The 16248-nt window shown below is 44.3% G+C and overlaps 1 protein-coding gene across 22 annotated transcripts in view; it reads left to right on the plus strand.

The window, feature by feature from the left end:
- Positions 1 to 16248, plus strand: part of ASPRV1 (aspartic peptidase retroviral like 1) — a 111247-nt gene that overhangs the window by 81428 nt on the left and 13571 nt on the right. For 18 of the 22 annotated variants that reach the window (XM_060658741.3, XM_060658731.3, XM_060658859.3 and 15 more), the window contains 2 exons: positions 15674 to 15828; positions 16085 to 16242. The gene's annotated coding sequence lies outside the window, so the exon portion shown is untranslated. Of the gene's footprint in view, positions 1 to 5397; positions 5497 to 15673; positions 15829 to 16084; positions 16243 to 16248 lie in introns of all 22 variants that reach the window. The other 4 variants (XM_060658659.3, XM_060658674.3, XM_060658881.3 and 1 more) reach the window with 2 other exon arrangements.

Raw genomic sequence — 16248 nt, forward strand, 5'->3', positions numbered from 1 at the left:
GTGAGGAGGAGCTGGGGACTGATGTCAGAACCACCTCCTGAGGTCTGCTTGGTTGAGGTCTGGGAAACTGTCATCCCACTAACAAGTGTGGGTTTTTTGCTGTTCAACAACAGCTGGGCTGGGGATACCACGGCCCAAGTTAAAGAACCTTTTAGAGTCCCCACATGCACTTGCTGATCTGGGTGGCCTCGACCTACTCCCCAGGGGGCAGCCTTTGGTGAACAGACTCTGTCCTGGGCACACTTGTGCCTAACCTGATGGGGGAGGTGGTGGTGGGAGTTCTCAGTGCTGCTTTCTTACCTGCTTGGCAGCTGGGCTGTATAGGAAGACCATTCACCACTGTTAGCTAATTTGCCCCCACTGCCACCTATCCTGGGCCATGTAAAAAGTTACCCATGTGAGCAGCAGCCCAACCATGACTCCTATCTGCTGTGCCTTTTTTTTTTTTTTAATGTTTATCTTTGAGAGAGACAGAATGAGAGTGGGGGAGGGGCAGAGAAGAGAGGGAGACCACAGAATCTGAAGCAGGGTCCAGGCTGTGAGCTGTCAGCACAGAGCCTAATACAGGGCTTGAACTCATTAACTGTGAGATCATGACCTGAGCTAAAGTCAGACATTCAACTGACTGAGATACTCAGGTGCCCCTATGCTGTGCCTTTTGATTGGGATTTATATTAGATACCCTGTTTGTTTTCTCCAGTGAAGGTATCTATGTATGGGGACATCTGTGCCCCATTCGATAGGCAGGACTCCCTTATCCCAGTCTTCACAGGTCTAGTCTAGGATGACTGCTTCCTTCTCTGAGGTGTCTCCCTGAACTCCTCACACTTAATTTACTGCATGCCACGTTGTCTTTAGTTTAGTTCTAGCCGTCCCACACTTTCCCTCCAAGTGATGAAAATTCTTTTTAAAAAATTTTTTTAATGTTTATTTATTTTTGAGACACAGAGAGACAGAGCATGAACAGGGGAGGGGCAGAGAGAGAGGGAGACACAGAATCTGAAACAGGCTCCAGGCTCTGAGCAGTCAGCACAGAGCCCAACGCGGGGCTCGAACTCACGGACCGCGAGATCATGACCTGAGCTGAAGTCAGATGCTCAACCTACCGAGCCACCCAGGCGCCCCAAGTGATGAAAATTCTATCCACCATTGCTGCAAGATGCTGAGGCAAATGAGCAGAAATAAATGTACTTACGGATTTATATTTCGTAATGATTTCTTGGATTAATGTTACTATCTGAGCCATGCCCAGGTCTGGATTCTGTCTATCCCGCTTTGCTGCATCTCCCCTACCATAGCCTTGTGGCAAAAGTCTAATTAATTGTCTTCTCCCCTAGTAGACTCTTAGCTCTCAGAGGGCAGCGACTGTTGCATTCATCCTTCTATCCTTGGACCTGGCACATGAGGTCAGGTCTCCGTATGTTTTTGTGGAGTGGACCAATGTGTGAATTTTAAATTTCTTGAGGGTAGAGACTGAGTCTTTCCCTTTCTTATCAATCCCACATCTCAGTCTAGCCCAGAGCTGAACCAGTAATAAGGCTAATAGGTTGGCTATTGGGTGGGAGTGCTGGAGAGTCACCTGGAAAAGTTTCTCAGGTCCAACTAGATTTTGATCCTCAAGGAGAAAAAAAATACCAAATTCCAATATCTGGAGTGCCTACTAGGGAGGGGTCAGACCCTGTCACGTGTGAGCTATGATGCTGGGCATTCGGAAGGTAGCGTGGTGAGGTGGGAAAAACTTAGGTAGTGAAACAGGGAGAGGATCATTGGTGCTCAAGGGCCAGGAACTGAGGAATTTGGTTAACTAAGCTCTCCGCCCCCAATATCCAAATTTAAAAGAAGGAGGAAAAGAAGGAAGGAAGGAAGGAAGGAAGGAAGGAAGGAAGGAAGGAAGGAAGGAAGGAAGGAGAAAGAATGAACCTGGGCTTGGAAGCTAGATCAAAGTGGGCCTGAATCGCCTTTTCATCTCCTTTAAATCTAGAACTACCAGACATGGTATTAATCTCTCTGAGTCCTAGTTTCTGCATCTGTGGAATGAGAGTTAGGTTAATACATGTGATAGGCCCCATGCCATTCTTGGCACATGGTAGACAGTAAATAATGAGAATTATTAGTACCATAGCATCATGTATCTTAGGCTGTGTCAGTGAGGGTCCAGCTAACATAAGCCAAAAAAGATCATTTATTTGAAGAATCCTAGCTCATAGCCTTGAAGAAAGGGTCGACTCTGAGGCTTCAGGAAGGACAGGAAACTTGGGCCTGGATTTTCAGGAAAAGGAAGGCTGCATTTGGGTAGAGGCAGTGCCAGCCTCTTTGTGTGATTGAGACAGTCTCATTGGCAGGTCTGGATCCTGTGCTAACAGTCTCGTGGGAGATTGAGGGAGATGGAGTTCTCTTTCTGAAAAGTGAGGTGCTGGGGTGCCTGGGTGGCTCAGTCGGTTGAGCATCCGACTTCGGCTCAGGTCATGATTTCATGGTTCGTGGGTTCAAGCCCCACATTGGGCTCTGCTGTCAATGTGGAGCCTGCTTCAGATCCTGTCTCCATCCTTCTGCCCCTCCCCCATTCATGCTCTCTCAAAAATAAACATTAAAAAAAAAAGAAAAAAGTGAGGTGCTGTATCCAGAAGAAAGGAGGGGAGACTGCTAGACAGGCAGAGCTTTTGACTATCACACATGAGACTCCCCTTCCATCCTCAGCGCCCACCCCTACCCTGGTGGTCTATGTATGTAGGCCTGCTAGGTGAGCCCTCATGTGCCAAACTACTGCTTCCCCCACCGACTTTGTTCAAATTCCTCCATCAATTTTTAATTTCAACACACTGTCTGCTGGCCCAGCCCAGCCCCACCCTGAGCAGGAGGGTGGCATCTTTACCCAAAGGGCTGCCCTGCTCCGGAGCCTCCAGCCTCCTCCCCAATCCTTCTCAGGAGTTCCAGACCCAAATCCTCACCTGCTGTTTACAAAGTTCTATACACCCTACAGAAAAGAGCCTCCGGTCAGTTTTGAAATTTTCATTTGTTTTTTCCTACTTTTACTTTTTCAATGTTGATTTTTCTTTTGACTCTATTCTTGTCCCAGACCTGCAAGAAATGTGTTCTTAGGAAGGCTGCTGGGAGATCTTGGGTTTCCAGTAGGATGAGAAGGCTCAACTGAGACAAATAGAGACAAATACTGAGAATTGCCAAGTGTCCTTAAGTACTGAGCCCTCCACAGGGCCCCAGGGAGGGACTGACACCCTAGCTTTGCCAGTATTTTCTGCTTTCCTCCTCTCCCCTTTTCTGCTCCCAGTATTCTTCCACAACAATGCCATCTACTCGGGGTATCTAAAAGGCCTCTAGGTGTGAGGGACACACTTCAGAGGTGTAAGATTTCATGGCAAACAGTCTCAGGCCCAATAAGGGAAAGAAGCAGGCCTATCTTCTCAGGATTGATTAGTTATTTGCCTTTGTGCCCTGTCTTCCCCTCTCTCCTGGAAGATTCCTACCGCCGGTGCCCTCATACCTCACCAAGGCTTGTTCATTCCAAGTATTCCAGTATTGCCTGCTGCAAGACTTCCCCTTCCCCTTTCCCCTGTTAAAGCTTCTCTCTTCTGTATCTCTTGTCTTTTCAGACTGCTGTATGTTAGATCAGTTAATTTCCACAGTTGTGGTAAATTTAAAATCCCAGAAAACTTGTATTTTATAGGGGAGATATAAAAGGACAGAGTGTCGGTTTCAGAGGGTAACTATAAGGATTAGCTCCTCCTTGTGGGGGCCCCCTGGGTAGTATAGCTGTAGTGCTTAAGGGAAGGAGGGAGGGAAGGATGGACAGACAGGTGAATGAACTAGTGAGGAAGGAAGGAACTAATGGGGGGAGATTCACAATTACAATCACTTTCTGAGGATTCTATCCACCACATAAATGGATGGCTGTCTGCTCTGCGTACACAGGCCTGGCCTGGGGGGTGGGCCAGTTGGACTCCACCAGCCTGAGCATTATTTAAAGGTAAGAAAACAGTTTTTTGAAAGAAAATTATGAGAAGCAGTGAAATGTAGCATTTGGATAGGGAAATTTCCTTCCTTCCTTCCTTCCTTCCTTCCTTCCTTCCTTCCTTCCTTCCTTTTTTGAGAGATAATCACAAACCACAAAATTCACCCATTAAAGTATACAATTTAATGTTTTTTAGTATATTCTCAAGGTTGTGCAACCATCATCACTAATTGCAGAACATTTTCATGACCCAAAAAAGAAACCTTGGACCCTTTAGTAGTTACAGACTATCCCCTAGCTCCTGGCAACCACTAGTCTACTTTCTGTTTCTGTGGATCTGCTTATTCTGAACATTTCATATAAATGGAATCCTGTAATAAATGGCCTTTTGTGTCTAGTGTCTTTCACTTAACATAATGTTTTCAGGGTTTATCCATGTTGCAGCATGTGTCGGTACTTCATTTCTGGTTAGTGCTGAATAGTATTTCATTGTATGGATATACAACTTTTATTTACCCTGATGGATGTGTAGATTGTTTCTACTTTTTGGCTATTATAAATAATATCGCTATGGACATTTATGCACAAGTGTTATTGTGGATGTATGTTCTCAGTTTTCTTGAATATATACTTGTAGTGGAATTGCTGGGTCATATGATAATTCTGTGCTTAAATTTTTGAGGAAGTGCTGTGGGTTGGGGATTTTTGATACCTTTTTTTCCTGGATTATAAACATATGTTCATGGGGCACCTGGGTGGCTCAGTCAGTTGAGTGTCCAACTCTTGATTTCAGCTCAGGTCATGATCCCAGGGTTGTGGAATCAAGCCCTGTGCTGAGTGTGGAGCCTGCTTAAGGCTCTCTCTCTCTCTGCCCATCTCCCCCACTTGCACTTTCTCTCTCTCTAAAAATAAAAAGAAACAAAAAATGAAACAAAAACCCCATATATGTTCATTGTAGAACATTTACAAGGTATACAAATGTACTCAGAAGAAAATAAGATTCTCTATATAACCCATTAATAACTACCTTTAATATATTGTGTATTTCTTCATATCTTGCTTATGTACATCATTTAAAAAATTGTATTAAGCTTAAAAGAGATACAGTTTTGTGTCTTAATTCTTTCACTTTACTTTCTATTGTAAGCATTTTTCATGTCAACAAATATTGTAATATTGTTTCTGACCACATTCTGTCATCATTAGATACATCACAATTTATTTAATTAACCTGCTATTCTTGGACATGTGGATAATTTCCACATTTTTGCGATTATCACAGGTGGTGCAGTATCTTTGTATGTAAATGTCCATCTACATCTCTGATAAGTTTTGTGGGTTTTTTTTAATAGGTGTTTTTTTAATGTGCTAGGTGTTGTGGTTTTTTTAAGGGTTTTGTTTGTTTGTTTGTTTGTTTGTTTGTTTTTTAGGTAAGCTCTATGCCCCCAACCTAGACTCCAAGATCAAGAGTTGCATGCTTTACTGACTGAGCCAGCCAGGTGCTCCATACATCTGTGATAAGATTTGAGGTAAAATCCTAGAAATTGAAATTTCCGGGTAAAAGAATCTATAAACATTTTAGAAATAAACCTTTTGTTTTGAAATAATTTTAGATTTATGGAAAAGTTGCAAAGATAGTACAGAGTTCCTACATACCCTTCACACAGCTTCCTCTAATGTTAATATCTTATCTAACCAGACAGAGTATATTCATCAAAACTAATAAGTTAACATTGGTACATTACTATTAACTAAGCTTCAGTGGGGGGGGGGGGGGGGGGGAGGGGCAGAGAGAAGGGAGGGAGAGAATCCCAAGCAGGCTCCTTGCTGTCAGTGCAGAGCCTGACCTCACAAACCATGAGATCATGACATGAGCCGAAACCCAGAATCAGATGCTTAACCGACTGAGCCACCCAGATGCCCCCTGAGTTTGACTTTTATTAGTTTTCTTACTGATGTCCTTTATCCATTCCAGGATCCAGTCTGGGATACCATGTTGTATTTGAGCATGTGAATACTTTCAAGGCTTTTGATGTTTGTGTAGGAAGGTTGTGTCAATTTATATTCCCACCAGTAGTATAGGGGAAGGACTTTGCCAAGCTAATAGGTATTACAGCAGCAATAATAGTGTGAATTTAGTGGGCATTTCTTTTTTCTTTTTTTAAGTATATGAATATTTTATTAGATCATATATGCAGGAAGTTAAAAAACATATATCATTACATGAATGATAAATGTAATGTAAATGCTATGATGCCAGCTATAGAAATAAGCATACAGTTTTGGAAACAATGTTTTGTCACTCTTTTTATTTTTTATTTTTTAATTTTTAATGAATTTATTCATTTTTTTTTTTCAACGTTTTTTATTTATTTTTGGGACAGAGAGAGACAGAGCATGAACGGGGGAGGGGCAGAGAGAGAGGGAGACACAGAATCGGAAGCAGGCTCCAGGCTCCGAGCCATCAGCCCAGAGCCCGACGCGGGGCTCGAACTCACTGACTGCGAGATCGTGACCTGGCTGAAGTCGGACGCTTAACCGACTGCGCCACCCAGGCGCCCCAATGAATTTATTCATTTTTAAAGATTTATTTTCTTGAGTAAGCCCCCAAGTGGGGCTCAAACTCATGACCCTAAGATCAAGAGTCACTTGCTCTACCCACTGAGCCAGCCAGGTGCCCCTGTCACTTTTCAAGTACTGTTTTTTTCTGGGACACCTGGGTGGCTCAGTTGGTTAAGCATCTGACTTTAGCTCAGGTCATGATCTCCCCATTTATGGGTTTGAGCCCTGCGTCAGGCTCTGTGCTGCCTGCTTCAGATACTGTGTCTCCCTCTCTCTGCCCCTCCCTCTCTCTCTGCCCCCGCCACTTGTGCGCACACTCTCTCTCTCAAAAAATGAATAAACATTTTTAAAAAATTTTAAATATTGTTCTTTCTGGATTTTTTCTTTCTTTTTTTAATTAAAAATTTTTTTCAGGGCGCTTAGGTGGCTCAGTCGGTTAAGTGTGCAACTTCAGCTCGGGTCATGATCTCACAGTTCGTGAGTTCCAGCCCCGCATCAGGCTATGTGCTGACAACTCAGAGCCTGAAGCCTGCTTTGGATTCTGTGTCTCCCTCTCTCTCTGCCCTCCCTTGCTCGTGATCTGTCTCTCTCTCTCAAAAATAAACATTAAAAAAAAAATGAAAAAAAATTTTTTTTAATTTTAATTTCAGTATAGTTAACATAGTGTTATATTAGTTTCAGGTGTACAGTACAGTGATTCAACAATTTCATATGTTAGTGCTCATCAAGATAATTGTACTCTTAATCCCCTTTACCTATTTCACCCATCCCCTCCCACGCCTCTCCTCTGGTAACCATTAGCTTGTTCTCTAGAGTTAAGAGTCTGGTTTTTGGTTTGTCTTTTTTTCTTTGGTCATTTGTTTCTTTGTTTGTTGAGAGAGAGAGAGAGAGAAAGAGAGCACACATGTGGGGGAGGAACAGAGGGAAGAGCAGAGGGAAAGATAGAGAATCTCAAGCAGGCTTCATGCCCAGCACAGATGGACGCAGGTTTGCTCTCTGTGAGATCATGACCTGAGCTGAAATAAAGAGTTGACACTCAAGCAGCTGAGCCACGCAGGTGCCCCTGTTCATTTGTTTCTTAAATTCCACGTATGAGTGAAATCTTGTGGTATTTATTTTTCTCTGACTGATTTATTTCACTTAGAATTATACCCTCTAGATTTATCCACATTATGGAAAATGGCAAGATATCATTCTTTTTTATGGATGAATAATATTACACTTCTTTATCCATTCTTTATCTATTCATCTTCTTTATCCATTCATCTATCCATGGACACTTGGGCCGCTTCCATAATTTGGCTGTTGTAAATAATGCTGCTTATAAACAGCATGTATCCCTTTGAATTAGTGTTTTTCAGGTAAATACCCAGTAGTGTAATTAGTGGATCATAGGGCAGTTCTGTTTTTAACTTTTTGAGGAACCTCCATGCTGTTCTCCACAGTGACTGTACCAGTTTGCATTCTACCAACAGTGCATGAGAGTTCCTTTTTCTTTACATCCTCACCAACACTTGTTATTTTTTGTGTTTTTCATTTTAGCCGTCCTGACAAGTGTGAGGTGATATCTCACTGTGGTTTTGATTTGTATTTCCCTGATGCTGAGTGATACCGAGCATCTTTTCATGTGTCTGTTGGCCATCTGGATGTCTTATTTGGGAAAGTGTCTTTTCATGTCTTCTGTCCATTTTTTAAGGTAGCATTTTTTAAATGTTTATTTTTGAGAGAGAGAGGGAGTGAGCATGTGTGAGCAGGGTAGGGGCAGAGGGAGAGGGAGACAGAGGATCCGAAGCAGGCTCTGTGCTCTTTGCACAGAGCTTGATGTGAGGCTCGATCTCACAAACCATGAGATCATGACCTGAGCCAAAGTTGGACGCATAACCAAATGAGCCACCCAGGCATCCAGTGAGCATTGTTTTTAATAATTAAAAAAAAAAAATTTTTTTTTTGGGAGTGTGAGCCAGAGAGAGGGGCCAAGGTGGGGGGAGAGAGAGAGAGGGAGAGAGAGAGAGAGAGAGAATGAATCCCAAGTAGGCTCCATGCTCATCACAGAGACTGACATAGGGATCAATCCCACAACCCTGGGATCATGACCTGAGCCAAAATCAAGAGTTGGATGCTTAACTGACTGAGCCACCCAGGCATCCAAGTTGAGCATTTTTTAATGGCTAGTGGGTTTATAGACTCTTTTCATCTGTCTGGTAATCACTTATACTTTTTGTTTTTGATTTCCCAATCATTGATAGGGGGTTTTGTCAATGTCTAAGCTTTTAGCTTCAATTCAACCTGACATACAGCCAATGTCAGGTAAGCATCTAGAAAGTCATCACTGCATCCTGCAAAGTCACCAAGGCAGTGTCACCCAGGAAGGGTTGGACTGCCGGATGTTCCCTGCAGGCCTTGTTTCTCCTGAAGAGACCTGCCCTGAGCTATGGAACCTGGGTGACAGTGAGGTGTGTTCTCTGAGAGAGCAAGCTCTGCTAGTAACCCGAGGCCAGCTGTGTACAAAGAGCAGTACTGGTAGGCAGTGACATAAAGAGCTCTGTCCAGTAGTCAGGAGAATGAGGATTTTGTCCTGGTTCTTTTACCACCTATGTGAACTTGAGCAAATCTGGTCCATTTTCTGGGCTCTCTCTTTTTCATCTGGTTAATGGTGAGGATCTCAGGGACTGAATGGACTGTTGTGAAGCACTTTGTAAAGCACTGTATGGGTGGGTGATACGGTTATAGGGAATGATGTCATGAAGGGGACTGAGCAGTGCCTTATGTGGATAGTATGAATCTCAGTTCACCATCCCAGAAGGACAAGAAATGCTCTTGGGATTGACTCAGTTCTAACCCTGAGCTCCAATTGTATTGACGGGGAGGAAATTCTATTGCTATCATTATAGGCCCCTTCCTGATAAGGGTCACCCCAGAATCCAGGAGGCTCATGGTGCCCAGGAAAGAGGTACTGCTGTAGGCTGTGCTCTGTCTCACGGGCCCAGGTAGCCTGGGAGGCTCAGACTCTGCCCTCAGGCCATGCCTGAGGCTTTGTGCCCTGGACCCTACCTCCCCACCTCTGAGGCCCACTGCTTCTTGAAGGTGCAGGGCACTGGTCTGGATTCTCTTCCTACTCCTCAGGGTCCCACTTCCCTCTCTACTTTCATTTTCTCCCTCCCAGGATGGCCTTCAAGACACTCCTCTGAGTCTGCAAGAAACTCAGGCTCAGGAAAATAGATGCAAAGGAGAAAAGGGCCCAGGGTGACTTCTGTCTAGTTCTGAAACTCAAAAGAGGACAGATTTAAGACTTTCTTGCAATGAGAAGGAAAAGAAAAAAATGCAGTCATCTAAACACAAATTAATGTTTGAGAAAATAATCTGGCCACACTGAGAAGAAATTGGAAGATATGTCCTCTTGTCCAAATACTGTCACAAACCTGTGGTGGGTCCTCAGGCATGCCATACATTGTCTCTGAGGCTATTTCCTCAGCTGTGCAGTGAGGGGATGGGTTCCATAAGCTCTAAAGCAGCCCTGGACACTCACCATCCCAGAGTCTTCTTGGGAGGGGGCAAGGTTTTCTTTTATTTTGACATTCTTGACCTTTCCCAGTCCCTATCGTGTGACCTGACCAGGACCCCTTTAGCAGCATTTCTGATGGATTTTCCCTGAGGCCTGTTGTTGGTCTAATCTATGAGGGTTTCTCTTGTAGGTCTGTGTAATCATCACAGTAAATATGAGCTAGCTCTGGGCTTGGCCTGAGTGCTCATTCAGTCCAGATAACTTTCATTTCATGAAAGAGGAAACAGAGGTCAAGTAGCTTTCCCACAGCCACATGGTAGGTGAGGGGCAGAGCTGTCCTTCTGAAGCCAAGCTTTCTAGCCCACTGGCTTATGTCCCCTCAGGGATGCAGAGGGGACCAGAAGGCAAATGTCCTGGGAACACTGTGTGACCATCCTCAGAACTAACCTAGGAAAACCCACCCTGAAACAAACAACTCCCAGGTGCTTGTGTCTCCCTGGATGCTGAAGAGATGGAGAGAGTGTTGGGAGGAACACAAGGACTCTCTCCCTAGGGTTCTCTGGAGATGAGAGCAAGCATTCTGAGGAAATATTCTGAGTTCGGGGTCACTACCTGGACTCAGGCCCAGGACCCTGGCTGCATGCCAACCCTGCAAAGGGCTGTCTTCCTTTCTCCAGTGGCTGGGGACAGGCACTAGTTGTGTTCATGCAAAAGTGGTCTGAGAGTACCCTAGCCTGGGCTGGGGTGGGGTTGATGAGGTTTGGGTTTACATCCACTCCCTGGGCAGACACATGACACTGTCATTGCCACTCAACGGCAGGGACCCACATGTAGGGCTCATTACCTAGAGACAGGTCCAAGAGGGCTTGGAGTGGTGCAGCTCAGACTGACACAAGCAAGCCTCTGCCTTAGTGGTTCTGTAAAGTTAATCCCTTCACTGTCCCCATAGAGTTACTCCTACTTCTCTCTTTTTCATGCCATGGGCTAAAAATTGGCTATGGAAAAGGAGAAAATCCCAAGACATTGTGACCTTCCAAAGATGCCTTCTGTGCAACTTCCCTGATGAACTTGTTGGGAAATGGTATCTTAATTCATATTGAGGTTATATTGATGCAAAAATCGTGTTGGACCATTTCTCCTCATTTGTACTTGTTAATCGCTTCCTGGGTGGCACTGGGCCAGGAACTGTGAATATAGTTGAAATCCAAGACAGAAGATTTAAAGGACATCCGTAATTTTATAGATGGAAATAGGACAACCCAGAGATGCTAAGGAGCTCATTTAAGGTCACACAGCTACTTGGGGCAGTTGTGGGTTTGGAACTTGAGGTTCCTGCCTTTCAGCCCTGTGCTCTTTCGACAGCGTCTTACACAACTTACAGTATGGTTGGTTGCAGGAGCAGGAACAATGGCTTTGGAACAATTATAGAACTCTAAGGGGAACAGAGATCCCCTTGCTGGTGATTTCCCACCCACTGGCTTGCTGCCAGTGTCTTTATGTTTTTTACTTATATATGTTTGTCTGGGGGTGTAATTTTCTTTTGAGAGACTGGGAAATCCCATAACTTAAAAAAATGATTTGTTGAAATTGAATTCCCAGATTTTTGCCCAGTTTGTGCTTTTTCAGAGAGAGAGAGAGAGAGAGAGAGAGAGAGAGAGAGAGAGAGAGTGTGTGTGTGTGTGTGTGTGTGTGTGTGTGTGTGTGTGTGTGTTTTATGGGAGGTATTCTAGACTTCCTGTCCTCAGACAGTTTCACATAGGTTGATCTGGGTTAGGGCTCTCCATGTATGCTTTGCACAGGGCACAGTGACAAAGAGGAAAGTGGGAATGAAGTATGGGGAAGAGGTAACTTGCGCCCATGCGGGAAGGAGATGTCATGCCATCTTACTGACTGTGACATTCTGAACCTGGAGGGAGAAGGGGGTCTGCATGACTGCCCCTTTCTTAACCCAGAAGTATACAGGTTTTGATTGCTTCCTGACTCAGTGTTGATATCAGTCATTCATTCACTCAAATAATTCTGGAGAACGTTCAATACATAATGGTCTAAAATCACCTCTGGGCAAAGGCCCTGTATCAGGTTCCAGGAAGGATGTGTTCTATATCCAGGGATAGGTCTTGGTTGGTCTCTGCTCTGTGGGAGAGAATCAGTCTCCTTCAGGTCCCATGGCCTGCATGAGGGCTCCCAACTCCACCTCATTGGCTCTGGGGTTGAGTCCTGGCTGGTTCCACCTTCTGGGTTTGGGATGAGGGTGAAGACTGCTCATCTACACTGCTACATCACCAAGATCAGATTGGAGAGAGGGAGGTACTGTGGGGCTGAGTCTGGCTTTTAAGGACAGTCGCTACTGTAGCTCCTCTGAGAAGCTAGTGGGTGGAGAAGCAGGGGTGGGAGGATCATAGGTTTCCATCCTTCCCTGACTTACACCTGACTTTTTGTCAGAGAAGATGAAAACCGGGCCCACTACCCAAAAGTGAACACAGATTTGGATCTCATGAGAGATCAGAATAGAGTCTCAAAACAGAAATCTGGGGAACTTGGTGCAGGAATGGGGCAGGCCTGAGGTGGCCAGTCCTGGGTCAGAGCCTCCCTGGGCCGCAAGTGGGGAGAAACAGGGCTGGGTGGGACAGAACCTCGGTTGGGTCACATTTCTAACTCCTGTTATTTTGGAGCTGTGAGTTGGACAGGTTTTATCTGGCCTGTTTTGACCCTCCATGAGGCAACAGCTGGGGACCAGAGGAGAGATGGAGAGCAGCAAGCATGCTGTTCTTCTTTTGGTCCATTTAGCAACTTCCTCTACTTTCTGAGCAAAAACAGGTATAACCCTTTGTGTCCTGAGGTGTGCAGTCTCCAACATATATGCCTGTGGCCCTAAGGACATCTGGAAATTCTAATCGAAAACAAGTTCGCTGACCATGGGGAAAAGGTTAGGGGTACATTATATACGCAGCCTTGGCCAGGCTCTTACATTCATCTGACTGTTCATTCAGCAAATAATTTTTGGGCATTTGCTTTGTGTGATGCACAGTGAAGGACACGGCCCAAGTTTTATTTATGAAGACATGGGCCACAGGGAGAAAACCATGACTTGGCTTCTGTCTCTAAGTGAGTGAAACTGGTAGTAAAGTCTCTTGGCAAATTCAAATGTATCTGCTGCAAACAGATCCTTTTCCTCAAGTAATTCTGGGTGCTTTCCAAACTTACCAATTTCCTAAAGAATGGGGGAGGAGGCTGGGAAGCTCTTCAGGGAGAGGAACAGCATGGTCAAAGGCCCTCTGCTAAAGGGAGCAAGGCCCCTTTAAAAACCTAAAGGAAGGGGCTACTGGGTGGTTCAGTCAGTTAAGTGTCAGACTCTTGATCTAGGCTCAGGTCAAGATCTCACAGTTTGTGAGATTGAGCTACACTTCAGGGCTGTGCTCTGACAACATGGAGACTGCTTGGAATCTATCTCTCTCTATCTATCTCTTCCCTGCTCATGCATGTGCACTTTCTCTCTCTCTCTCTCTCTCTCTCTCTCTCTCTCTCTCTCAAAATAAATAAACATTTAAAAAAAAACTGAGGGAAGGTAGTGTGACAAGAAAGGAAAGGCAAGTTTGCAGGTTGGGCTCTTGATGGGTAAGTGGGATCTCTTTGTGTGCCTCACTCATGATCCCACTTCACCATCCCCCCTGTTCACCTAGAACACCCCTTTCCTTCCTCACATCTCAGTCCAGTCATCTTGGCTTCCAAGGAAAACTGCCACCACAGCTGCTCTGAGAACCCAGTGGCCAATTCTATCACCCAGTGTCTTGATTCTTACCCTGTATCTCTCCCTTCTATTTCTCAAATCGATCCTTCTGAAAGGCCTGTAATTCTAGACTGGGAAGACTTCCATTGCTACCCATTGCCTTTATCACTGTCAGAATCACTATTTATCAAGCTTTCTCCATATGCCAGTTAAAACTCTTCTAGATCTGGTCTTGCCTTCCTTCATGGTCTTCTCTTGACCCTTGAAGGCTAGCCAAACTGAATCACATATAGTGGCCTGCATTCTTATGCCTCAGGGCCTTTGCACCATCTTCCTGGAGCACTCTCTCACATTCCTCCCCTAGCTAACTCCTGCCTACAAAGCTCAGATCAAGGGCTACAGCTCCCAGGAGCCTTTGTAAAGGTGTCCCCCTTCTGCTCTTCCCCAGAACCCTCCACAGAGCTCTATCAGGGGGCTGATTGCCTTAGTTGTATTTCTCCTATTAGAGTTTTCCAAGAGCCTGGCTCATTTTTGCATCCTTAGTACCTAGCGTAGAATCTGGCGCATAGTTAGTGATAAATAAAAATTAGTAATGAAGGAATGCATTAGTGAACAAATGAATGAATTCTGCTTGGAGTAGGGGGTGCTCACTAGGGAGATAATATTGGAGGTGAGTCCAAAAGAATGACTTAAGAATTTGTGAAGCAGGAATTTTAATTTCAGGGACAGGGAATGGTATGTGCCAGGCATGGAGGTTTGGGAGAGTGATATGCATTAAGGGAACTGCAGCTAGTTCTGCAGCTAGGGCAGAGGTTGAGTATGCAGGATATGCCAGAGGTGGATCTGGAGAGATGGGACAAGGGGCAATGACTGTTGGGCTCTGGGAAGCCTGACTTTGCTGAGTACAGAACAGAGCAGGACATAGTGCTTTTGATGCCATGAGGAAGATGGACAGGAGCGGGCAGTGCCACGCTGTGGGGGACTGGGAAGAAGGTGATGGGGGTGTGAGCAGAGCAGCAGGCCAAGGGACAAAGATCAGGGGCAGACTCCAGTGGGGCTTGGATGGCCATGACCTGCAGTCAGAGGAGGTTTGAGAGTTGTGGGATGGTGATTCCATGGTTTCTGGCTTGAGTTCCTGTGTGGGTGGTGAAGCCCCTCACCAAAATGGCAGCCTGGAGAGGAGCAGATTCGAGAGCAGGAGAATGAGTTCAGTTTTGCTTATAAGACATGAAAAATGTGACTCTTAAAAACTGAGAACAAACTGAGGGTTGATGGGGGGTGGGAGGGAGGGGGGGGTGGGTGATGGGTATTGAGGAGGGCACCTTGTGGGATGAGCACTGGGTGTTGTATGGAAACCAATTTGACAATAAATTTCATATATTGAAAAAAAAAAAAAAGACATGAAAAATGTACGTTGGAAGGGACCATCAGGTTTGGAGAGCTTTGTGAGTTCAAGGCAGAGCTAGAGGGATGGGGTCAGATCCAAGTGTGCTCAGATGATCCTAAGAGCTGAAGTTAAATATTCAGGAATTTTGTGAGACAATTGTTAAATTTGGCTATTTTTAAAAAATTAAATTATATAAAATTACAATTAAGTAAATTATATTAAAAACAGAAACTCATCACTTCTAAGGATTTCAGAGTATTTTGTTTATGCTTTTAAGATGATTTACATCTGTTATATCTATGAATATACTATATGATGTTGTGTTACTGTGTTTTTCTTCCTAACTCTGCATTCAGAGGCATCACATTGGTAGTTTGAAATCAGCCATGGTAGGAATATTTGCACCATGGAAATTGATAAACACCAAACATCAGGGCTTGATTTATTGTTTTGTTGACTGTCTAGACTTAAAATTATGGAGAAAATGTTAATATGCACATTGAACTTATATACATATTGTGCCTGTAGCTATTACATTGTGAATGGAACAGAGAAATTGAGCAGATGTTCTTCCAGTATTCAAAAAATATTACCTGATTCAGTAAAGAAGTTGCTTATACCATTGACAAAGGAGTGAAGTTGCAACATGTATCTTCATTGTTTCACTTTCATTGTTTCAACCAGTAAGTTGGCACAAGCAAAAATATCAACCAATATTCATGTTAGAACTATATTCATTTGTCAATTACAATTATAGGTTAGTTATGGACTTAGCAGGTTGGTAAAAATCAATGAAAGTATTCTGTAAGATTCAATTTACTATATGCGATTTGCAGTATAGACTACTGTATATTTTACTACTACTTGTAAATTGCTAAACATATTTTATGTCAGTAAAATTTACAATAAACTCATATGTGCCTGCATTTTTTCCTCCAGAGGGCCTGTTGTTATATATTTACCAGCACACCACTGGGCAAATTGCCTTAGGCTGAGGAGAGACCAGAGACCAGATTGGACTCTTTGGAAAGATTCCCAGAAGAGGGAGGGACTCATCGATGGAAAGACGCTTCCATCAATGGAGAGAGGAGGGATGGGTAAGT

This window comes from Panthera onca, chromosome A3 (assembly GCF_046562875.1).
Source record: "Panthera onca isolate mPanOnc1 chromosome A3, mPanOnc1 haplotype 2, whole genome shotgun sequence".
Taxonomy (NCBI): Eukaryota; Metazoa; Chordata; class Mammalia; order Carnivora; family Felidae; genus Panthera; species Panthera onca.